Here is a 27,254-nt window from a genome sequence, read left to right on the forward strand (position 1 = left end):
TTTTCCCACTATTTCCCCAACTAGGGCCTGGTGAAAATTCAAGGTGTGATCATACAAAGGGATTATGCTACTTTAAATGAAGGCAGGTAAAGGGAGAGAAGGGATATGTGCTGCTGAAGCAAGCACAATATCAGTGGTATGCAATGTCTAGCTCTCTTTTGTTCCATAATGTGTCCCTGCCTCCTCCACTCAGCATTGGAGGGGTTTCCCCCCATCTTCACTCAGCATTGGAACTGGATGGAATAAAATGAATGACAATGAAAAATGTGGAAACTCACATCAGGCAGTGGAGGTTACCAGGACTAAATGCAAGAGGGAAGGGAGTACTATGGGGAGTGGGGAGTCTAGAACACAGGGATTGTGCCCTCTGAGCTACAGAAAAGGAGTTGCAAAGTGAGGGGCCAAATAAAAACTCATTCTAGTTTATTGGAAGTAAAGACCATTTTGTACATTCTTTTATATATATATATATATATATATACACACACATATATATGTGTATATATATATATAAAAGGTTATATATACACACACACATATATGTGTGTGTATATATATACACACACATATATGTGTGTGTGTATATATATATATATATACACATATATATATCAACTAATAGGCTGTTTATATCACATTCTTCCTTCCAGCCTGAGGTAACGTGAGCATTTAGAGCACATTGAAATACTGAATTCCTTGAGGGCAGGCAGAGACTGGTATTTAGTTCAGTTTCAAACACATAGTGAATACTTAATGAGTGCTTGTTGAATTTTTTTCAAATCTATTATAAGAATAATCCAAATAGACTTGAGTAAGAGTCAAACCAAAGGGACAAGTAAGCAGATCAAGAGCGAAGCAGAGAAAATGTACATGTGAAGTATAAACATTCCATGACTAGACTTGGGAGAATAAGATGCAATAGGCAGGTTTGGGGTTGTGGCTCAGAGGTAGGCACTGGGTTCCATCCTTAGCACCACATAAAAATAAATAAGTAAATAAAGGTATGCTGTCCATCATCAACTACAAAACATTTAAAAAAAAAAGATGCAATAGGCAGTGGCACACGCCTATAATCCCAGTTACTCCAGAGGCTGAAGAAGGAGGATCACAAGTTCAAGGCCAGCCTGGGCAATTTAGTGAGACCCTGTCTCAGATTAAAATAAAAGGGTGGAGATGTAGCTCAATGGTAGAATGCACCTGTGTTCAATCCCTGGTGTAGAAATTTTTAAAAAAATGATGTAATAGGAGGAGGGAATATTTTTTTAAAAGCAAATTGGAGATTAAAGCTATCATTAGAAAATAAAGGTAGAACTGAGCAACTTTTGCCTGCCAGCTTTCCTGTTTGATTCCTGCCAACAGGGTGTGCAGACTTGTTGATGAGGACCTTTTCTTGGCCTTGTGCAACAACAGAATGAGCACAGAAGAAAACTCATAGTTTCAACATTCAGAGGTCACAAGCAGCCAGGCAGTGGGGACAGTAGCCAGCCTTGATCAATGCAGAATTGATTTACAATTTAATGCTTTTGTGTTTCAAAGTAAGATACCAGAAGAGGACAACTGGGTGGGTGGGGGTGGGGGAGGCAGCTTTCAAATTCCTTCTGCCAAGACTGAAAAATGAATGGGAGGAGTCCATGTCACTGAAAGGTGGATATATAGTACTGGGAAAGGGTAACCCACGAAAAGGGCATGACAAAGAAGAGGTAATGGGGAAAAGAAAGGGCAAGGACCTAAAAGGGGAGGCCAGGAAAGTGACATACAAAGAAATATCAAATGAGGGCTAGGCCCATAAAATAGAAATTGATGGATGAGGGGATGAGAACATTAAATAGATCTTTAAGAGGCTCCGGGGAATATAAGAACGAGGGCCAAGCAGAGATGTCTTGTGGAGCATCTTACATAACAAGCAGCTAGTGAAAGGAAGGTTACAGTGGAAGGACACCCCAGTACTTGATGTCTGAATGTCAGTCAAGAGTAGGAATATAGCCAGGTACAGGGTACATGCCTATAATCCCAGCTACTGGGGAGGTCGAGGCAGGTGGGTCGCAAGTTCCAGGCCAGACTGGGCAATTTAACAAGAACCTGTCTCAAAAATTAAAAAGGGCTGGGGATAACCAGGAGCAGTAGTGCATGCCTATAATCACAGTAACTGAGGAGTCAGAGGCAGGAGGATGACAAGCTTGAGGTCAGCATCAGCAATTTAGCAAGACCCTAAGCAACTTCCTCAAAATAAATAAAATAAAAATAAATAAAAAGGGCAGGGGATGTTTCTCACTGTTTAGCACCCCTGTGTTCAAACCCCACTACCCCCTCAAATTAAAAGAGTTGTAAAAAGGACTGGAGATGTAGCTCTGTGGTAGGGCACCCTTGGGTTCAATCCCCAGGGCTGCAAAGGAGAAAAAAATGCAGGGGACCCCCTTTTTTACAGAAAGGATATTTGGGGTATTGTAGTGACTAGCATTAGTGTCAACACAGAAGCATAAGCATCTCTGTTCTCTCACTTAAAAGGTAACTTCTTTGGACAAGTTTCTTTGACTTGTAGGCCTCAGTTTCCTTGTCTATACAATGGGAACAAGAAAACCCAAATTATAAGGCTCTCATAAGATAGGCAGTGCATGGAGAGTGCCTTGCATATAGAAGGCACTAAATATTACTACAAGTGTTACAGGAGGAGGAGTTCCCAGAAAGGGGGACCTCAGCTCAGGATGAGTGGGGTTCTTGACCAATGTTAGGGGTGCCAAAAGAGATTTATTTAGAAAGCAGAGACACATTCAAGAGAGAATCCAGACCATCTTGAGAGTAAGAGTTGCTTTGGGGGTTCTCAGGCTCTTCTTTTACAAGAGACTTGGTGAGGGGGTGCTCTTCAAACCCAGGACTGCAAATGTCCTCAGTGTATTGTTTTCTGATCCCATAGAGAGAACTTGGAGGACTCAAGGAAGAGTGTTCTGCCATTTTGTAGACAGTTTCCCTCATCCTTGTCCCCTCTAATGCATTCTTGGGAGTCTTTAGTTTATCTTCAGAAACATCTAACTTCTTAGACACTGACTTGTGTTTACCCCAACAGGTGGGTATGGAAAGGTTCATGGGGGATGACATCAGTCTGGTGATCACAGGTTTATGGTGGTCTGGAAATTCTCAGGTTCTTTGGGATGATTTTTTTCCACTATTTGATCAATAGATAATGTTGGGTGAGTTGCCTGTAAGTTTCATAGCTCCTTTTGCTTAATCTATTCTAAAAATGCACATATTATGGGGCTAATTAGCAGTGTACTGGGCAATTTTCATAAATGGACAAATTTCTAGTAATTTTAAGATTGTGAGTGAAGATCTGTGAATTTCTCAGAAATTTGGGAGTGACAGGCCTGGGAGAGAGAACTAGCTTGGGGGATGAAGGTATGGGGAACTTTATAGCTCAAGGCTCAGATGAAAGTAATAGTCTTTTCTCCTTTCTTTTGTCTCATTTTTAACTTACCTTTTATTTCTTTTATTCTATCTTACCTCACTACCATGACTATTACTACTACTACTACTTTTTCCTACCATTATACAACTGTGTCTCTCTTTTCCTTTCTTCCTTTTATTTATTTATTTTTTGTGGTCCTGGGAATGAAATCCAGGGCTTTATGCATGCTTGGCAAGTGCTCTACCACTGAGCTACATCCTCAGTTCATACAGCTGTCTTTACTTAAACAAAGACACTATTAGGGATTAATCTATTCCTAATAAATTCTTTTCAAAGTAAGGAAAGTGAGTGAACCAAAGGAGAAAGGGCAAAAAGCATGATCTTAGACACAGAGGCTCATTTAAATGGAAGAATGCTAATGTATATAGGTATAACAGAACTGGAACAGAAATAAGTATATATTAAATATGGGGCAGAGAGTACTAGATGGGGAAAGAATGAAGATCAGTTTAGTATACTGAAAAGTGATATTGATTTTTTTTGTAGAAAAGTGTTTGGTAATGAAAATGAATTGTAAAAGGACAGAGTAACTCTGTTATAACTAAGAACTCCATGACAGGGCTTTCCCTGGAGCTACTTAAGAATTAGCCCTCAATGGGTGCAATAGTGCACACCTGTAATCCCAGTGATTCAGGAGGCCGAGGCAGGAAGATCACAGGTTCAAAGCCAGACTCAGCAACTTAACGAGGCCCTGTCTCAAAATAAAAATAAATGAATAAAAAAGTACTGAGGATGTATCTCAGTAGTAAAGCACCCCTGAATTCAATCCCCAGTATCACAAATAATAACAACAATAATTAGCCTCCCATCCATATGTCAGAAAGATTTAGGTAGCACCAGGGTGGTCTGGGCAATAGAGACTGGATAATTTTAGCCTTTTCAGAACTTTCTCCTTTTGCTTCCCTCCTCTCCCAACCCAGCCCCCACCTTTATTTGGCTGTCCCGGAGCCTCAGAGCTAAGCTCTTCCACACATTGATAAAATGCTAGCCTGGCAGAGCCTGGGTGGTTTCTTTTCTTTTCTTGGCCGTGTGTCTTATTTTAGTAACAAGCAACAAGCAATACAGAGAATGCTCAGACTGAGGGGGAAGAGGACAAGACAGACAATCCTCACTGTGTTGGTGAAAGTGTGTATTTGGGGGACCAGGAGGAGCACCACCCACAGAGCAATGCATTTCATCAATGGCCAGAAGAGAAAAGGAACCTTAGGAGGGGATGGAGACTGTCACAAGCCATGAAGGCAACCAAATCAGAAGGTTGCCAGTAAGAGCAAGGCTAAGAGCAGCCCAGAAAGAGTTAAAAATGAGAGCATAGAAATACAAAGGGCTACTTCCTGTTGCATTGCAGGAAGCAGGCTGGTAGCTCAGCTTGGGCTCAGGGGTAGTGGTCCAGAGAGACCCTAGGAAGGGCACTGGCTACATAATTTGCAGGACCCACTGCATATTAAAATGTGAGGTAGGCCATTATTTAAACATCATTAAGAATTTTGAGACAGCAGAGCATTAAACCAAGTGAGCCCTTCTGAGCATGGGGGTCTCTACAGCACAGGGCCCAGTGCCTGTGAAGCTGGCCCTACCTAGGAACATTTTTCAGTGGAACCCTCAATGTAGTAGGCTCATTATTTCATTTAGCAAATCATGACAATTGGACTAGGATAACTTTTGTATTACTGTATTCCAAGTTTTGTGAATTTGAAAATTTATGTTATGATTTTAGATTACATACAGTCCATTTATATTGAAGACAATGCAATAGTATCATAGCAGCAAATGAAAAGAAAGTAACGTCTCTTGCAGATTTGTGTGAATGCCAGCCACCTATCCTTTGAATGGGAGCTGTTTCCCATTTCCTTTTGTTTCCAGGTCCCGTGTGATTTCAACTGAGGCACAGTAAAATGAAGGGAAAAAAGGCAGGGAAAGCTGTTTCCAGGGCTCTCCTCCTCCCAGCCTCATACTCCTCTACATGTCCTCATTCTGGGCTTTTCTCCCAGCTCCCCTCCCTCCCAAATCTTTCCCTGAGCTCTTTAATGTTCTTTCCGCTTATTTGTCACCCCTTGTGGCAGCTATTAAACCAAATCCTTAGTTTGAGAATTGGTAATTAAAGGGAAAGAATTAAGCATTTATCCTGCCTTTCCAGTAGGAACTATATTTCAGTATAATCAAATAGCTGTAGTTTTACTCTTTATTTATTTAACACTTACATAGCACTTACTATGCACCAGGCCCTATTCTGATTGCTTTATCAACATTACCTCTTTTAATTCTCAGAACGACCACATTTTATGGATAAGGAATGGAAGCACAGAGAGAGGGGAAGTGACAGTAACACAGCTAGCAAGAGACAGGATCAGAATTCAAATTCAGACAATCTGTCACCAAAGTCCATGCTCTTACATACTGCACTAGGTTACCCTGGCTGAACAGGGTCACTTCTACTTTCCTGAGAAATTTTGGCTAGATAGAATTTTTAAAAAATGTTCTTTTCAGGAGCTAAGAATGTAGCTCAATGATAGAGCACTTGCATAGCATATGTGAGACCCTGGGTTTAATCCCCAGCAATGTTAAAATATGTGTGTGTGTGTGTGTGTGTGTGTGTGTGTGTGTGTGTGTGTCTACATTAATTCATCAATTCACAAAGAACTATTAAGTGAGATTAAAACAGGTGATTACTAAATGGGGAAATGGGCATTTTTCTGGTGCCAAACTAATAGCACACAGACTACGTCAGGAGGAAGACAACTGTATGAGGGATCTGGCTGTTATCATGCTGATCCAGTGGCCAACCATATTATTATTAACTGGGACAACCAGCTATGATGTGTCTCTTGATATTCTGCAGTATATAATGCAAGCCACATTGGTGTATTTTAGCCAAAGTTATTTAACTTGAATGTATGAAGCCTTCAGGTCTAACATCCAGTTTCCATAAAATTTAGGAGACTGAATAACAAACTAAATAACACCACAAAATAAGTGCCTAGACTGTCCAACAGAACAGACCCAATTTATTCAATAAGTTAATAATGCAAAATATAAAGCAATGTTCTTGAGTTAAAGAGATTTAAGGAACATAACAAGATGAAGGCAGGACTTTGAACTAAATCCTGATTTGGATAAACCAGCTGTGAAGTATATTTCTGGGATAAATGAGGAAATTTGAAAATGATTTGTGCATTGTTAGATAATAAGGAATTTGCATACTAAAGTGAAGAATTAATACTATTATTATTATTAATATTATTATTATTTGTGGTGGTGGGGATTGAACTCGGGGATATTCTACCAGTGAGTTATATTCCCAGTTCCTTTTATTTTTTTTAAATTGGTATCAGGGATGAACCCAGGGGTGCTTAACCACTGAACCACATTCCCAGTCCTTTTTATTTTTTATTTTGAGATAGGGTTTCATTAAGTTGCTTAGGGCCTTGCTAAGTTGCTGAGGCTAGCTTTGGACTCGAGATCCTCCTGCCTCAGCCTCCTGAGCCACTGGGAGTATAGGTGTGCACCATCACACCCAACTGAAAGCATTTTTAAAAGCCCATTCTAAAGTAAATTAGGTCTTTAACTCTCAACCTCTTTACAGATGGTTTATCTACTTTACCCTGACTGAATTCTGGCTTCCTCCTTGCACATTGCTTCCTGGAATAGATACTGTTGGTGCTCTCTACCCGTATCCCTTTGGCCCTTATCATTTCTGTCTGTGCCAGTCTGACTTCCAGCTACTAGCATTTGCATCTCTTTGCCTGGAGGTTTTTCTCTGGCTTCCAGAATCTTCACAGGAAGCCAGAAGTTATAGGAGATTAACAAATTTCCTAGGGCAGCTCTGAACCAACAAATAACCAGAATAGGTTGTTTTTCAGGTGGGATAACTCTGAAATGCATGTTCTGCACAATTACCTAGAGTGTCCCAGTGCGATCAAGTTCCAGTTACCACAGTGGTAACTTACTTTGTAACATACCCCTTTATTGACTTTCTTCTCTCCCTTGTCTTACTCTCTGACTCCTTTATGGGTATTACCTGCAATCACTTCTCAAACTACTTATACTGGAATCTCCCAACTCACAGCCCACTTTTGGGAAAATCCAAACTAAAACATTTTCCCTGGAGCCCTCTTTAGTGGGAATTGTTCTTTTTCTCATAGCCTGAGAGCAAGAAATAGCACTAGAATTTTCTCACATAACTCCTTCCTTTTATGCTCACATCACTTACCCTTTATGCCTCCTCACTATTATCATTTATTGGCATTCTGTTTACTACCTCATATCCAGAGAAGATGCTGGTGTTCAGCTCTACCCAAAATCTTATCATTAACCTGAGGTTCTAATGTGGACAGCCCAACCTCCCCAACTTCTTGACTTCTGGACCTCCTCATCTGAAAATGGCTTCAGCAATGCTCCATTTGAAACACTGTCTTGACCATACTGTGGACCTCATCATCACCCAGAACTGCTTTTCCTTCAAAATTCCTAACTTCAATTTCCATTCTTAGAGTATATGATTCTACTTTTCCAGTTCCCTTATTCTTTGATACTTGTTCTTGGACCATGTGACACATGGCCTATAAGCCTCCACACAAAGTCAGTCCTATATTCTACCATTTATGTTCCTAAGTACTGCTGGAGAAAATCACCCAAGCTTGCAGGATGCTGATATGGTCTTCAGCATTACTTGAATTCTCAGCTCTTAGTCAGTCCTTCTGTTTACCTTTGGACAGAATGTCACCCTCTTCCCAATGTTTCTGACAGTTTTCTAGGTCCCTTTTCATTTGCTCTCAGCCCATTCACTCCTTTTCCAGTAGTGTTTCCATCTTGCCTCTGACTCTCAGTTCTGTACTTTAAAAAAAGTCTGCCTTTTGCCATCTAATGGGTCCACTCTTCCTCAGTGTCTTGGCTTAAGTATGTATGTACAGCATTTCTTCAACCTGTCCTTTCAAGACCTCAGGTCTGTCCTAGCTGTGAACTGGCAGCCTTTCTGGGCCAATCCAATTTCACTCCTTCCCGAGTACTCCCCACCTCAGTCATTAAGAGATGATTCAAATAATTTTGACTTTTTGGTTCATTATTTGAATAATTACTGAGTAACTGTTGAGCCCAGTTTTAGGCATACTACCAGGAACTGAGATATAACAGCATATAAGAAAGGCCTTGTCTCTGACATCACAGGCTTATATACTGTGATAATACCATTGAAAAAAGCCTGATAGTATAGCAATAAGCAATAAAAAACTACTTAGGCAGGGTAGTCAGAGAACACCTCTATTGGAATTTAACATTTCATTCAAGACTGAAAGAGGGAAAAGAAGCCAGACATAGGAAGAACCCAGTGGAAGATCATTTTAGGCAGAGAAAACTACAAATAAGAGTTCTGAGGTTAGATAGAGCACGAGACATAGTGCAAATATGGAAGGCCAATATAGGTAGAGCATAGTAAGTTAACAGAAGAAGAGTAAAATGAGAATGAACCAAGTCATTTAGACTATGGGGAAAGATCATGTAGAATTGCAGAGTAGTGTGAGAAGTTTGAATTTTATTTAAAGTGTGATGGGAAACCACCAGAGAATTTTAATCAAAAGAGTGAAATAATTTGATTTTTTTGGTGGTACTGGAAGTTGAACCTAGGGGCACTCCAGCCCTTTCAAAACTTTTATTTTGATACAGGGTCTCCTAAGTTGCTGAGTCTGTCCTTCAACTCACCATCCTCCAACCTCAGCCTCCCAAGTAGCTGGGATTACAGATACATGCCACTGCACCCAACTAATTTCTAACTTTAAAAGATTATTTTACTTTATAATCTGGGTAAAGAGGCGAAGAACCCTTGTAGTAGTAGTGGGTATGAAAGAAATGGGTGAATTAGAAATTTATATTAAATGTAGAATGGTTAAAATTCATTGATGGATTGAATTTGGAAAGTGAGAAAAGAGGAATCAAAGATGACTCTAAGGTTTCTTCAATATGCTAATGTCATTTTCTAAGATGGGAAAGTTGGAAGAGGATCAGATTGGGTGGCAGAATAGTGTCAAGAGTTTTGTTTTACATGTGTTATGTTAGATATATCTAATAGATATCCAAGTGGCAATTTTAAATAGGCAGGTATACATATGGATCTGACTTTTAGAGTCCTCAGAGGGTCTTCACTGGGAGCCATCAACATACAGATGGTAGTTTTTTTTTTTTTTTTTTCCCCAGTGCCGAGGATTGAACCTAGGGATACTTACCACTGAGCTACATCCCAGTCCTTTTTATTTTTTATTTTCAGACAGGGTGTTTTAGTCAGCTTTTATTGCTGTTGTGACTAAAAGACCTGACCAGAACAATTTTAAAGGAGGAAAAGTTTATTTGGGGGTTCACGGTTTCAGAAGTCTCAATCCATAGATAGTAGGCTCTATTCCTTGGTGCTCAAGGTGAGGCTGACCATCGTGGTAGAAGAAAGTGGCAGAGGGAAGCAGCTCACATGGTGATCAGAAAGCAGAGAGAGACTCTAATTTCCAGATACAAAATATATACCCCGTAGCCACACCCTCAATGAAATACCTCCTGCAGCCACACCCCACCTGCCTCCAGTTACCATTTAGTTAATCCCATCAGGGATTATACTCACAGATTAGTTTAAAGCTATAACCCAATCATTTCTCCGCCAAACCTTCTTGCATTGTTTCACATGTGAGCTTTTGGGGGATACCACATTCAAGCCATAACAAAAGGACTTGCTAAGTTACTGAGTCTGGCCTCAAATTTGTGATCCTCCGGCCTTCGTTTCTGGAGTAGTTGGGACTACAGGTGTACACCACTGTGCCTGGCTAAAGAAGCTATTTAAAACCAATGGGAATAGATGAAACCACCTAAGGGGTGATGTGAGAATGAGAATAAAACTCAGTAGAAAATATGAGTAATTCCAATATTTAGAGTTCAGATAGAGGATACTGAGAAAGAGTGGCCACATTGGTAAAAATATGATATTAACAAAACTGACAGAAGGAAAGTTTTAAAGAAGTAATTTTCAAAGAAAAGTTTTAATGATCATCTATGTCAAATGCTGGTGAGAGGGCTATTAAAATCCAGACAGAAGTGTGATAATTGGATTTGGCAACATAGAGGTCTCTGGGGATCTTGACAAGAGAGGTGTCAGTGAATTGATGGTTGTGGAAGCCAGCCTGGAGTCGAGTGAAGAAAAATAGGAGAGGAGAAAACAGATTGCATGTGTAGACAATTCTTTGGAGAATATTTGCTGTTAATGGATGTGGAAATGTGGGGAAGTGGCAGCAGTGATAGTAGGACCAAGAAAGAGTTTATTTGGGGGATATCAAATGCTAAATCAAGCTGGTATGTTGATAAGAATTATTTAGTTAAGAGGGTAAATGTCCTTAAGAAGGGTAATGGTGTGGCAAAGACTGCTAGCTATCTCCTAATATATGTTTCTTCTTCTTCCACAATAATACAATTTCTGATTCCTAGTTGATCTCATGGACTACTAAAGATCATACTACCTAGCCTTTCTTGTGCCTGGATTTGGCCTTGTAACTATCTCTGGTCAATAAGATATAGGCAGAAGTGGCACACAACAGCTCTTAGTAACCTTTGAAAGACAGATGGTACATGCCCTTTTTCCATATTTTGTCTCTTCCTCCATCTTGTTGCCTGAAATTTAGATGTGATGACCAGAATGCTAGAAAACCATTTTGAACGTTGAAGACCACACCCAAGACCACACCTTGGGCCACACCCAGGGGATGTAGTGAATTTAGTAGAGCTTGGGTTTCTGAAGACTTTCTAAAACAGGGTCACCATATCAACCCCAGAGTGCCTACCTCCAATCTTTTCTGTGTGAGAGAAATGAACACTCTTATTTAAGCCACTATTATTTTTTGAACTTCCATTGATTTAAGATGAACCTAATCCTAACTGATTCAAATGAGATCCAGTGAACAAGTGGAAAAAATGACTTTTAACAGGAGATAATTTATCCAACATAATAGAAGGTATGGATATAGGTGAATTAGATGGGTAAATGTTTTGGTGGGATGGTAAGAAAGTTCCCATTTAATTAGTTCTCTTTCTCAGGGAGGTGGGAGGTTGGAGGGATTTTCAACTGAGAACAGAGATGGAGAGTAGAGAGTTGTATGTAGAAGACAGAAGGTGTAACAGAGACCCTAGTATATAGAAGAGCAGGGAAAATCTGACACCTGTGAGGAACCCTATTCTGGAGCTAAATTAGTTCTCTCCTTATTTCTGGCTGCCCTATTCCCCTGGATCCTTCACTTATGACTACTTTTTCATGCTTTATTTTTTGTTTTTAAAAAGGATCCTGATTCTAATAGTCTCATGATCTCCATTCTGTGCTTCCAATGATGTGCCCCCCCTTTTTTTCAGTTTCCAGAGAGGAGACCCTGGGATCTCAGTGCTTTCTTAAAAATGAGCCAGACTTGCCATGTCTTTTGTGGCACCCACTCCCACCCCATTTCTGATTTGTCCTATAGTCCCTCTGACTTTCTCTTTCTTAAGCATACTCTAGACATCAACTAACACTTTCTTCATTTCTTGTCCCAATTTCCAAGTTGCCCATCAGTTTAGTCTCTGTGCCTGCCACACTTCGTTCAGAAAGCCTTTCTTTCAATCTACTTTGATTTTTTCCCAGTACTGCGAATTGAACATAGGGGGCACCTTACCACTTAAATATTCTCAAGCCCTACCTTCCTTCCCACACCCAGCCTTTTAAAAAATCTGATACAAGGTCTCCCTAAGATGCTGAGGCTGGCCTTGAACTTGTAATCCTCTTGCCTCAATCTCCTGAGGAGTTGGGACCACAGGTGTGCACCACTGCACCTTGCTACTAGTTTTTAATTGTTGAAAAAGTTGACATCTGTTATGTAACTAGAATTGATATGTTGCTTCTGAAATTCATGTATAAGAATACATACATTGATCATCTGTACCACATAGTTGAACACTTGTAACATATGGTCTCTAATGTAGTATATACAACATATGGAAGTTTCTTTTCACTCCTCTTTCTCCCCCTGTTTTACTCAGAACTTACTCCTTTACTACCAGGAATAGGCCTTTTGTAAGTAAAAGTAAATATTTAGAAGGGGTTTTCCCCTCCAAAAAGAAGCATTGGAGTCATGCTTCAAGATGAAATCAATATTTATAAAAGAGGTTTATGTATGTATCACTGGGAAGTACCAGAGACAGTGCTTCTTGGACCATTTATATCAGACTCAATCTAGGGAGTGGGATAAAAATGAAGATTTCTATGAGCCAAGAGACATACATAAGAATATTTGTGGCAGTGTTATTTATAGTGACAAAACAAAACAAAACAAAAGCTAGAAGCAACCCAAATGACCATGAACAGGAAAATGGATAAATTGTGGTATATTCATACAATGAAATACTGCATAGCAGTGAAAATAAGTGAACTACATCCAAATACATCAACATTGATGAATCTCAAAAACAATATTGAATGATGAAATTAAAGTCGCTAGATTGAGCAAATTATGTTATGTGCATGAACGAAATGGCATAATGAATCTCACTATTATGTATAATTTTAGTGCACCAATGAAAAAAGAAGGTTGTTGAAGAATAGAAATAGTGTGATGCCATTACATAAAGTCCCCAAATGAGCAAGCTAAACAGGTTATATTTTTTGTTCAGATACAATCAAATGGGGCAAATGATAAAGAAAAGCAAAAAAGCGGTTGATGTAAAATTCAGTAGAGTGCTTGCCACTTCATAAAGAAGAGAGGAATCGATGAGGGGTAGGCAGAAAAGTGTTCTATTTCTTTTTAAGATTTTCATTAGTGCATTATAGCTACACATAATATTGGGGTTCATTTTGACATAATTATACAAGTACAGAATGCAATTTGCTCCAATTCAGTTTCCAGCACTTACCCTGTCCCTTTTCCTTCCTCCCTTCCCCTGTTCCTTTCCTCTACTATAATGTATTTCTTTTATTTATTTGTATTTTTTCAAAATTAGTGCACTATGGATATACGTAAAGATGAAATTCACTGTTGTATATTCATATATGCACATAGGTAAGTTTGGTCAGATTTATTCCACTGTTCCTCCCTTTTCCTGTTCTTCCTCCCTCTACCTGAAATCCCTTCTTTTATTCCACTGATCTCTCTTCTATTTTCATGGGATTCCTTCCCTCACCTTCCCCCTTATTTTCTTCAGTTTCTGCATATGAGAGAACATATTTGACCCTTGACTTTCTGGATCTGACTTATTTCTCTTAGCATGATGCTCTCCAGTTCATACATTTATCAGCAAATGACATGATGTCATTCTTTATAGCTCCATTTAAAACTATATTGTGTATATGTACCACATTTTCTTTATCCATTCTTCTGCTGATAGGCATCTGGGCTGGTTCTATAGCTTGGCTATTGTGAACTGCACTACTATAGACAATGACGTGCCTGAATCTCTATAGTATGCTGATTTTAGAACTTTTGGATATATACCAAGGGGTGGGATAGCTGGATCATATCATATAGTGATTCCATTCCTAGTTTTTTTTCTTTTTTTAGGAATCTCCGTACTGCTTTCCTGAGTTGTTGCACCAATTTGAGTCCCACCAACAATGCAGCAGTGTACCTTTTCTCCCACATCCTGCTAACAATTATTATTGTTTGTATTCTTGTTAATTGCCATTATGACTAGGGTGTTATGAAATCACAATGTAGTTTGATTTAGTGTTCTATTTCTTAAGCTCAGTGATCGGTACATGGGTGTTCATTTTATCATTATTCTTTAAATTCTATATATGTATCATACATACTCCTTTGTATGCATATCTCATAATGAAAATTCCAAGTGCCAATATCTAGGCCCTGCTCAGACCCTTCTGAACCTGTTGTTTCTGGTGAGGTCCTTGAATCTGTATTTTCATTGACACTCCGGTTGGTTCCGAAGGCTTTAAGTAATAGTACCTAATGGATCTCAAGCAAAAGACCCAGGAGTACATAGCAGAGGAGAGAAATATATCCTATGGAGAGAAGAATCCCATACTCCTTCTAGGTGCCCTACATGTGGCCTGGTAGAGGACCTAAAGTTTTGGAAAGTCAAGGAACTTTTTAATATCCTTTGAGTTCATTTGATTGTAATTGGTGATATAAGCGACTTTCTGGGGGAAAAACTATTTATATGCCCTTCCAGATATTATCAGTCTAAGTAGAGCGTTACAGTTGTGTTTTTTCCTTCATCTTACTGCAAGTTCCACAAAAGTTTATGTATCAGTTTGTAGGGACTGCCACAATGAAACACTGTAAATTGGGTGGCTTTAACAATGGAGATATATTTTCTGACAGGTCTAGAGGTGACAAGTCCAATATCAGGGTGTTTGTAGGGTTGGTTTCTTTTGAGGTTGGTTTCTCTCCTTGGCTTGCAGATGATTTCCTTTCCCGTGTGTCTTCACATGGTTGTCTCTGTGCATGTGTCTTGTGACTTTTCTGTGTCCTAATCTCTTATAAGGACATCACCCATATTGGATTAGGGCCCCTTGCATTTTAATTTACCTCTTTACAGTTCCTGTAAATTACATACTGAGCTGTTCAAATTGGAGTCTGTGGTGGGGAACACAATTTAACCCATAATAGTATGATATATTGATATCTACATCTATATCTATCTCTCTATGTATCATATATATTAAATATATAGTTTTGATATGATTTTCATAGTTTACTGCACAGAACTGAACATATAGTTGGTGCCTAATTCACTAATTTATATTGATTGATTAATAACTTAGCTAAGGGGGTTTCAAGATGGCGGCCTAGAGGGTGGCTGCATTACGTGTTGCTCCAGAACTCAGGATTCAAGAGAGGAGATATTGAGACGCTTGGGACCAACTCAAAGTAGCCGGGTGACTCTCACCCCCTGGGGGGGCATCCCGGATGGGACGGGGGTCCCGGAACGCAGGAAACTTTGTGAAGTAGAACTGCCGGCGAGACGCCCCTCCCCCCGCTGGAGCGCCATAGAGGAGGCCGCTCGGCACAGCGCTGGGACTCGGAACAGCCACTGGGGCTCCGGCGGCTGCCCGGGGGAGGAGAGGCGGGGAGAACTGTGTGGACTCAGGACACCGGGGCCTGCCCTGAGGAGGAGGAGAGGAGCGTGGCCACTTGGATTCAGAGAGACTGCGCCAGAGCTGCAGGCGGTTGCCAGAGGAGAAGCCACGCGGCGAGCTGTTTGGAATCAGAACAACGCTTCTGAACCCCGGGGCCTGCCCTGAGGACGAGGAGGAAGAGGAGCAGCCGCTTGGATTCGGGCGACTATACGGGAACTACAGGCGGTTGCCAGAGAAGGGGCTGCGTGGCGAGCTGTTTGGACCCTGACCACTTCTGAACCCCGGGGCCTGCCCGGAGGAGTAGGAGAAGGAGGAGAAGGAGCGCGGCGGGTCCTTTGGACTCACAGTGACTGCATTAGCGCTCCAGGCGGCTGCTCAGAGGAGAAGGCGAGTGGTGAGTTATTTGGTCTTAAAGTGACAGCTCCTGAACACAGGGGGGCTGCCTGGAGGAGAAGCGTGGTGGGACGCTTGGTCTTGAAGGACCACACCAGAGCTCCGGGCGGTGGCCCAGAGGACCCGTGCAGCGGGTCACGTGGATTCAGAGCCACTCAGAGGGACTGCTCCTGAACACCCGGGGGGTTATCTGGAGAAGGAGGAGGAACGGGCAGGGTCACTTCGACTCGGAGTGATTGATTGCCCCGGGCTACGGGTGGTTGGTGGGAGGAGGAGGCACGAAGTGAGTTTCTTGGACTCCTAGTGACCGCACCGGCATACTGGGCAGCTGTCTGGAGGAAGAGGCCTGTGGCGGGTCTCTGGGACTCAGAGCGATTGTTCGGGGCCACAGGTGGCTGCTCAGAGGAGGGGCCACGCAGCCAGGTGATTAGGTGCAGAACAGGGTCCCAGGATCTAGGAGGCTTCTGGGTGGAAGAGCCGCACAGAGACAGGCTTAGGGCGGAGCGAAGGTTCCAGGCCTATGGGCAAATTCTCTGAGGAGGGGCAGCCTAAGGAGATTCATCTGCGAAGGGTGAGGCTCCCAGGCCCAGGAGGTAGGGCCGGGCCCCTGGAAACTTTGCAGAGGAAGGCAGCCCAGCCCAGGCAGTAGATGTAAATTGAGGGGAACCTCTAGGAGGAAACTGACCAGCGAGACCTCCCCACCGGGTGAGTCTTCCCTGCTGGGTGAGGTTTCCCACAAGGACAGTAAAACCAGAGGCTCAGGCCCAAACAGGCCTTGCCTCAGCCCACAGCCTAGGTCCCCTTTGGATGACCATTGGTCAACAAGTGGAGGCACCTCTGCCCACTAGCAGGGAATATACCCCACCTGAAGGCCACTACTCCTAGAGAGGCAGCTTCCTTGTGGAGCACCGCATTATCAACCTCCTCCAAGACTTCAGCCTACTGAAGGCTAAGAGGGGATATATATAGAAATCTTCAGGGTCATTGTAAATCAACAGAGGAAATCTGCAATATCTCAGCGGTCCACTGATATCTGAACAACATGAGAAAACAAGGAAAGAAAATGCTGCAAACAAATCTAGATGTTACATCAATAAAACCCAATGACAGCATGGCAGAAGAAATGACAGAAAAGGAGTTCAGAATGTACATAATTAAAATGATCAGAGAAGCAAACGAGGAGATGAAAGAGCAAATGCAAGCATTGAATGATGAGATGAAAGAGCAAATGCAAGCATTGATTGATCGCACCAATCGACAGTTAAAAGAGCAAATACAGGAAGCAAAAGATCATTTCAATAAAGAGTTAGAGATATTGAAAAAAAAACCAAACAGAAATCCTTGACATGAAGGAAACAATAAACCAAATTAAGAACTCCATAGAAAGCATATCCAATAGGATAGAACACCTGGAAGACAGAACCTCAGACATTGAAGACAAAATATTTAACCTTGAAAACAAAGCTGAACAAACAGAGAAGATGGTAAGAAATCATGAACAGAATCTACAAGAACTATGGGATATCATGAAAAGGCCAAATTTAAGAATTATTGGGATTGAGGAAGGCCTAGAGAAACAAGCCAAAGGAATGAACAACCTATTCAATGAAATAATATCAGAAAATTTCCCAAATCTGAAGAATGAAATGGAAAATCAAGTTCAAGAGGCTTACAGGACTCCAAATACACAAAATTACAACAGACCCACACCAAGGCACATTATAATGAAAATACCTAACATACAAAATAAAGACAGAATTTTAAAGGCTGTGAGAGAAAAGAACCAAATTACATTCAGGGGGAAACCAATACGCATATCAGCAGATTTTTCAATCCAGACCCTAAAAGCTAGAAGGTCCTGGAACAACATTTTTCAAGCCCTGAAAGAAAATGGATGCCAACCAAGAATCTTATACCCAGCAAAACTTACCTTCAAATTTGACGATGAAATAAAATCCTTCCATGATAAACAAAAGCTAAAAGAATTTACAAAAAGAAAGCCAGCATTACAGAACATTCTCAACAAAATATTCCATGAGGAAGAGATGAAAAACAAAGAAGCAAATCAGCAAAGGGAGGAATTATCCTAAAGGAATTGTCAAATAAAGGAGGAAACAAGTTGTGTCAAACAAATAAATAAACAAAATTTTAAAAATGAACCAAATGACCGGGAAACCAAATCATTTCTCTATAATAACCCTGAACGTTAATGGCCTGAATTCATCAATCAAAAGACATAGACTGGCAGACTGGATTAAAAAGAAAGATCCAACAATATGTTGCCTGCAAGAGACTCACCTCATAGAAAAAGATACCCATAGATTAAAGGTGAAAGGATGGGGAAAAACATACCATGCACATGGACTCAGCAAAAAAGCTGGAGTATCCATCCTCATTTCCGATAATGTGGACTTCAAGCCAAAGTTAGTCAGAAGGGATAAAGAAGGTTATTTCATACTGCTTAAGGGAAGCATAAATCAGCAAGATATAACAATCATAAACATCTATGCCCCAAACAGTGGCTCATCTATGTATGTCAAACAAATCCTTCTCAATTTCAGAAACCAAATAGACCACAACACAATAATACTAGGTGATTTTAACACGCCGCTCTCACCACTGGACAGATCTTCCAGACAAAAATTGAGCAAAGAAACCATAGATCTCAACAACACAATCAATAATTTAGACTTAACGGACATTTATAGAATATTCCATCCAACCAAGAGTGAATACACTTTCTTCTCAGCAGCACATGGATCCTTCTCTAAAATAGACCATATATTATGCCACAAAGCTAATGTTAGCAAATACAAGAAGATAGAGAGACTAGCATGTATTCTATCAGATCATAATGGATTGAAGTTAGAAATAAATGAAAGAGTAAAACACAGAAACTATGCCAACATCTGGAGGTTAAACAATATGCTATTATATGATGAATGGATAACAGAAGATATTAAGAAGGAAATTAAAAAATTCTTAGAGGTAAATGAGAACAAAGAAACATCATATCAAAACCTCTGGGACACTATGAAAGCAGTACTTAGAGGGAAATTTATTTCATGGAGCGCATTTAATAAAAGAAGTAAAACTCAACAAATAAACAACCTAACACTACAGCTCAAAGCCTTAGAAAAAGAAGAACAGAACAGCACCAAAAGTAGTAGAAGACAGGAAATTGTTAAACTCAGAGCTGAAATCAATGAAATTGAAACAAAAGAAACAATACAAAAAATTGACAAAATAAATAGTTGGTTCTTCGAAAAAATAAACAAAATTGATAAACCTTTAGCCACACTAACAAAGAGAAGACGAGAGAAAACCCAAATCACTAAAATTCGGAATGAACAAGGAAATATCACTACAGACAGGATGGAAATACAAAACATAATTAGAAGCTATTTTGAAAATCTATACTCCAACAAAATAGAAAATTTCGAAGACATCAACAGGTTTCTAGAGACATATGAATTGCCTAAACTGAATGAGGAGGACATAAACAATTTAAATAGACCAATTTCAAGTACTGAAATAGAAGAAGTCATCAAAAGCCTACCAACAAAGAAAAGTCCGGGACCAGATGGGTTCTCAGCCGAGTTCTACAAAACCTTTAAGGAAGAGCTCATTCCAATACTTCTCAAAGTATTCCATAAAATAGAAGAGGAGGGAACCCTCCCAAACTCATTCTATGAAGCCAATATCACACTGATACCTAAACCAGACAGAGACTCATCAAGGAAAGAAAATTTCAGACCAATATCCTTAATGAACATCGACGCAAAAATTCTCAACAAAATTTTAGCAAATCGCATACAAAAACATATTAAAAAGATAGTGCACCATGATCAAGTGGGTTTCATCCCAGGGATGCAAGGTTGGTTCAACATCAGGAAATCAATAAACGTAATTCACCATATTAATAGACTTAAAGTCAAGAATCACATGATTATTTCAATAGACGCAGAAAAAGCATTTGATAAAATTCAGCACCCCTTCATGCTCAAAACACTGGAACAAATAGGGATAGTGGGAACATTCCTTAATATTGTAAAGGCCATTTATGCTAAGCCCATGGCTAATATCATTCTAAATGGTGAAAAGCTGAAAGCATTCCCCCTAAAAACTGGAACAAGGCAGGGATGCCCTCTTTCACCACTTCTATTCAACATCGTTCTTGAGACTCTGGCCAGAGCAATTAGACAAACCAAAGAAATTAAAGGGATACGAATTGGAAAAGAAGAACTCAAACTATCCCTGTTCGCTGATGACATGATTATATATTTAGAGGAACCTGGAAATTCCACCAGAAAACTCTTAGAACTCATAAGTGATTTCAGTAAAGTAGCAGGTTATAAGATCAATGCCCATAAATCCAACGCATTTTTATACATAAGTGATGAATCTTCAGAAAGAGAAATTAGGAAAACTACCCCATTCACAATAGCCTCGAAAAAAATAAAATACTTGGGAATCAATCTCACAAAAGAGGTGAAAGACCTCTACAATGAGAACTATACAACACTAAAGAAAGAAATTAAAGAACACCTTAGAAGATGGAAAGATCTTCCATGTTCTTGGATAGGAAGAATTAATATTGTCAAAATGGCCATACTACCTAAAGTGCTATACAAATTCAATGCAATTCCAATTAAAATCCCAATGACGTACCTTACAGAAATAGAGCAGGCAATTATGAAATTCATCTGGAAGAATAAGAAACCCAGAATAGCTAAAGCAATCCTTGGCAGGAAGAGTGAAACAGGGGGAATTGCAATACCAGATCTTCAACTCTACTACAAAGCAATAGTAACAAAAACGGCATGGTATTGGTACCAAAATAGAAAGGTAGATCAATGGTACAGAATAGAGGACACGGACACAAACCCAAATAAATACAATTTTCTCATACTAGACAAAGGGGCCAAAAATATGCAATGGAGAAAAGATAGCCTCTTCAACAAATGGTGCTGGGAGAATTGGAAATCCATATGCAACAGAATGAAACTAAACCCATATCTCTCACCATGCACGAAACTAAACTCAAAATGGATTAAGGACCTCGGAATCAGACCAGAGACCCTGCAGATTATAGAAGAAAAAGTAGGTCCAAATCTTCATCTTGTTGGTCTAGGACCAGACTTCCTTAACAGGACTCCCATAGCACAAGAAATAAAAGCTAGAATCAACCACTGGGATAGATTCAAACTAAAAAGCTTTCTCTCAGCAAAGGAAACCATCAGCAATGCGAAGAAAGAGCCTACAGAGTGGGAGAATATCTTTGCCAATCATACTTCAGATAGAGCACTAATCTCCAGAATCTATAAAGAACTCAAAAATCTCTACTCCAAGAATTCAAACAGTCCAGTCAACAAATGGGCTAAGGAAATGAATAGACACTTCACAGAAGAAGATCTACAAGCAATCAACAAACATATGGAAAAATGTTCAACATCTCTAGTAATAAGAGAAATGCAAATCAAAACCACCCTAAGGTTCCATCTCACCCCAATTAGAATGGCGATTATCAAGAATACGAGCAACAACAGGTGTTGGCGAGGATGTGGGGAGAAAGGTACACTCATACACTGCTGGTGGGGCTGCAAATTAGTGCAGCCGCTATGGAAAGCAGTGTGGAGATTCCTTAGAAAACTTGGAATGGAACCACCATTTGACCCAGCTATCCCACTCCTTGGCCTATACCCAAAGGACTTAAAATCTGCATACTACAGAAATACAGCCACATCAATGTTCATAGCTGCTCAATTCACAATAGCCAGACTGTGGAACCAACCTAGATGCCCTTCAATTGATGAGTGGATAAAGAAACTGTGGTATATATATACTATGGAATATTACTCAGCCATAAAGAATGATAAAATTATGACATTTGCAGGCAAATGGATGAAATTGGAGAATATCATGCTAAGTGAGATAAGCCAATCTCAAAAAGCCAAAGGACGAATGATATCGCTAATAAGTGGAGGTTGACACATAATGGGGGGGAGGGAAGGGTTAGAGTTAGGGTTAGGGAGGGGGGCAAGTATAGAGGAAGGAACTACTGTATAGAGGGTAAAGAGGGGTGGGAGGGGTGGGGGGAAGGGAAAAAAATAACAGAATGAATCAAACAACATTGCTCTATGTAAATTTATGATTACACAAATGGTATGCCTTTACGCCATGTACAAACAGAGAAACAACATGTATCCCATTTGTTTACAATAAAAAAAAAAAAAAAAAAAAAAAAAAAAACAATAAAAAAAAAAAAAAAAAAAAAAAAATAACTTAGCTAAAAGATTTGGTGTGGAAGGACCTAGAAAACTATGAGTAAAATGTATTCATCTTTCTCCAGAGTTGATTGTGGTTGTCTTGTGTTTATCAGATTGACTACCCAATCAGTTATTTTCAATTCTAAATAACCCAGGCATTAAGAATCCATGAGACATTCACTCCAAAACATTATAAAGCATTAAGCTGCTTGAAGCCTGAACTCTTAACAGTTTGACATTTCCTTTAAAAGCTGTTGGAATCCCTCTCTCCAGGAAGCCCAGTCGGAGGGAGCTTAGTGTTTTACTTATCCAAGTCTTTGCAGCAATGAATTAAACATGTACTGAAAAGGGAGGCATCAAATCTTTCAGCATCTCCCTCTCCCATGCTGAGCTGGCACGTCCCAAGGGCAAGGCCAATCAGCCTCGTCATGGAACGGCGGAGGCAGACAGATTTATTGGAGAGGAGGGAAAAAGCAAAGAAAACCCTTTCCTTGGCAAAGAATGCCTTTGATTTCTCAGCTCATCATCCGAGACAGCTGCTGAGACTACCTTCAGCTCCCACCAGACCTGACCTCTGGGGAGCTTGCAGCATGTGGGGACTGGGAATGAGGGAAGAAAGCAGGAGTTAGACTCTGCTGTTACAAGATGTAGAAGAAAGACACAAGGCAAAGCTGGCTGGGCCCTAGTGATAACTATCCATTCTTGTTCATCACATTCTTTTAACTTTGAGGGGCACATCAATAACTACTACTTTCATTTCACCCTCACAACAACCTTATCGAATAGTCAGGTTGGGTACTATTTTCCCCTCATTACAGAGGATAAGCAAGAAGCCCAGGGAGAAGATGTATACAGCTGGTTGCTGGTAGACCTGGGACTAGAATCCAAGACTGCACACTCCAAACTCAAGGCTCTCTTAACTCTGCAAAACAGATGTCTTCTCTTGGGGTAAGAATTAATCTACCTTTCCTGCTACTGAGATTTCAGATAAGGAGGAGAGGAGGATTTGCATCACTGACTTTTAGAATTGGAAAGTAACCTTAAAAATCATCAGAAGAGAACACAAGTGTTCAGGTAAAGGCCCAGAAGGGTTCCAGAGGTCTATTTCTTTCCCTAATCCACTTTGTATTACTGCTCTGTAAGCTTGTCTTGCTTCCAGAGCAACATCAAGTTTAAGTAGTGGCACCTGAGGCCTCCCCTGCCAAGCTCTGCTTATATTCCAGGCCTATGTCACTCTTTGGGTCTCCATTAGTGTTCCATGATTCAGTCAAGAGAACGCTGAATAGTTTCTGGCACTTGCTGAGCTGTTTCATACCTCCCAGCCCTCTAACCCTTGTTCTTTCATCCAACAAAGACCTTCAGTCTCTTTATTCTTTCATATTTCTAGCCTGTTAGTCCCTTCTTGGTCCCCCTTCCTTCTCCATCAAGCAGGACCCCATGGTTGAGCACCTAAACCCCTCCCTCAGCTTCACCCTGTTTTAGCTGACACTCTATCTGCCATACCCAGTTATCCAAACCCCAACTGGAAAAGTACAATACAACCTTCTCTGCTTCTGCAGAGGTATTTGAACAGCTAAGCACAGATGGAGGATGACCCCACAACTCTGGAGACTGTGGCCTCTACAAATTTCCACTGTTCAACTTTAGCTAGGCCTTGGGCCCCACTCATCAATCCTCTTACTTTTTGTTGGTCCAGTTCCTCTCACAATCCCCTTATCACTTTCCCCAATTTTTCACTACTCCACTGGAGGCCCTTACTTGACCCTGCTTTCCTCACTCTTGGCAGAAAACTTCACCTCTTTTTTTTCACTGAGAAAATTGAGGCCAACAGAATGTTATCTTTCTGACTCCTCACTCCCATCAATTATAATCATGTCCATCCACACCATCCTTCCTCTCTTTTCCTCCAGTTTCAGAGTACAAGGAACTCTTTTCCTGTTTAAGGTCAACACCTTTAACTAGGCCTTGGACCTACCCTCTCACCCCTGCTTCCTCCAGGACCTTGCTTACTCAGATGCCATGACCCCTTTTTCTCTTATCCTTTTAGCTGTATTCTTCCCCTCAGCCTAGAAATGCAAACCTCTCTTATTAAAAATAAATAAATATCAAAACAATAAAATAAAGCAAAATTTCTTTTGGCCCTTGGTGCCCTCTCAGTTTCTTTTTTCTCTCCTTCTCATCAAATTTCCTCAGAAGAGTCTTCTACATTGTCTCCCTCTACACTCTATTTTGGGGGGGTTACTAGAGATTGAACTCAGGGGTACTCCATCACTAAGCCACATCCCCCACCCTATTTTGTATTTTATTTAGAGACAGGGTCTCACTGAGTTGCTTAGCGCCTCATTTTTGCTGAGTCTGACTTTGAACTCATGATCCTCCAGCCTCAGCCTCACACACTGCCAGTATTACAGGTGTGTGCCACCACACCCGGTCACACTCATGTTCACTTTTCAACTGACTGGAGTCTGACTTCTGTCCCTCTTCTACCACTCTACTAGATACTCTCACTAAAATCACCAGTTACCTACCATTTATCAATCCAGTAGGCACTGTTCAATCCTTATCAGATCTCTCAGCAGTTTTTGTCAATTCTGATCACTCCCTATTTGAAGGAGAAAAACAAAACAACAACAACAAAAAAACAAGATCTCTTGCCTTCCAAGGCCCCTGTTCTCTCAGTGGTCCATTGTGCATATCCCTCTCTATGTGTGTGGGCCCCTCTTCTCCACTTATCCCTTCTCTATTCATATTCCCTACTGTTGCCCTAGCCCACTGCTTTTATCTTATGCTAGTTTCTCCCTAAATGATCTCATGGTGGTAACTCCTCTTTTGTTTGGAAAAGAAAATAGTTTCACGCAAATTATCCTCAGTTGATTGCACTTCAATTTGAGTCTACACAGAACAAAGTGGCAGCTCTAGCAGGTAGTAGAGTCACTTCAAGAATGGGAAAATTCCTCCATCTTTTTCTTGGTTCACCTGCTTACTTTCTGTTATAGTTTGGATGTGTCCCCCAAAAGCTCACGTGTGAGACAATGCAAGAAGGTTTAGAAGAGAAATGTTTGGGCTGTAAGTCTTAACACAATCAATGAAGTAATCCCCTGATGAGATTGAGTGTTAATTAAAGGCAGGGGGGGTGTGCTGGAGGAGGTGGGCATTGGGGTCGTGCCTTTGGGGTATATAATTTTATCTGGAGAGTGGATTCTGTCTCTGCTTTCTGATCATCATGTGAGCTTCTTCCCTCTGCCACACACTTCCACAGTGATGTTCTGTATCATCTCAAGCCCCGAGGAATGGAGCTGGCTATCTATGGACTGAGACTTCTGAAACAGCAAGCTCCCAAATAAACTTTTCCTCCTCTAAAATTGTCCTTTTCAGGCCATTTAGTCACAGAAGCAAAAAAGCTGGCTACAACACTTTCTTTCCTTTTATTCGGTGTCTACTCCATTCTTCTCTTTCTACTGTCCAACAACCTCTGCTTACCCATGGTTTTCATCCCCTTTTTATTCAGCTTCAAATGCTCTCTGCTGACCATGTGCCAATTTTCAACAATCTTCCAGCTTTGACGCCTAGTGGTAACTGGCCTGATATCAATGTAGTTCTTAGTTAAAAATCCCGAGAGGCATTCTAATTAGCCCAACTCATCTTTTCCACCAGATCTAATCCATAAGTCTTTACTCAGTTTTGTGATTGGCTGTCTTTGGGTTAGGGACCTGCTAGGTCTCATTGGTTAAAACCAAGGTAGGTGGGGAAAGTAGGAAAGGTGGATCGGGTAGAACAAGCCACGGCTGCTTGGAGAGCAGTCAATAGATACAGCAAGTGCCCTTAGAAATGGTGAGATCATAGCAGGGACTGATAGCCCCAGTATAATCTTCAATCAAAATCACTAAATCTGAAGCAAAAATTCCTCCCCAGAGCTTTAAACTATTCACAATGCCAGCTAGATATCTCCCATTGTATGCTCCATAGGCATCTTAAACTCAACACATCCAAAAAGGGAATTCTCCATTTTCCACTTAACTAGCACTGCCTCCTGAATTCTTTATCATAGCCAATGACACCACTATTCTTATTAATATTTTATTACCATTATTATTGTTACTATGTGTATAGATAGCTACCCAAGTTAGAGGTCTGAGTGTCATTGTTGATGTCTCCTTCAGGCATATCATCTATATCCAATCAAACATACAGCCAATCGTAGAGCCCTGAAAAATTTACCTCCTAATTTTTCTTAATTCAGTCATCTCCTTTCTATACCCACTGTCCCAGTTTAAGCCATTAGCATTTCTTACTTGAATACCAGCAAATAGCCTCCCAAGTCGGTATCCCTTTTCTGGTCTTGTTCCTCTGTAACCTTGTACTGCCAATAGAATGATCCATATTCCTAAAAACATACATGATATGACCATTTTTTCTCCTGTTTCAGATTTTTTAATAATCCTGTATTGCCTACTTGACAAAGACTAAGTTCGTAAAATAACATATAATGTTCTGCTCTTCCTTTTGCTTCAGCTTATCTTCTGCTATGACTTGGCTTTCCTTTGACATCCCAGTATCACCACCGTACATATTCCTTCCACACAACATGCTGGTTTTTACCTCTATGTTGACCCTCTTGCTTGCAATACCTTCTTCCCAATCTTTCCTACATACAGCCTCTGCCAGGATAACTGAGATTCTATTTAGGTGTAACTTCCTTCAGGGAACTTTCCCTGTCTTCTCTCCTGTTTCCAATCTGATAAGGCAACCCTGTGGATTCTCATTATATCCTGGTCTTATTTCTACCAATGTACATCTTCCCCCAAAGTATTTGAGTTCTTTAAAGCCTATGTCTTGTTCATCAATATATTTGAAACACTTAGCATAGGTCCTGGCACACAGTGGGGGTCAGTTTTTGTTGAAGGCATTAAAGAAGGAATGGAGAAGGAAGCTGAAGTCATAATGGACAGAATGGGCAGCCAAGGAGACAAAGGAGTAGAAGAGTGAAGGATAGGAGATAAAAGAGATGGAGATGGTAGGGGAAAGATAGATAGAGAGAGAGAGAGAGAGAGAGAGA

This window comes from Sciurus vulgaris, assembly GCF_902686455.1.
Source record: "Sciurus vulgaris genome assembly, chromosome: X".
NCBI lineage: Eukaryota > Metazoa > Chordata > Mammalia > Rodentia > Sciuridae > Sciurus > Sciurus vulgaris.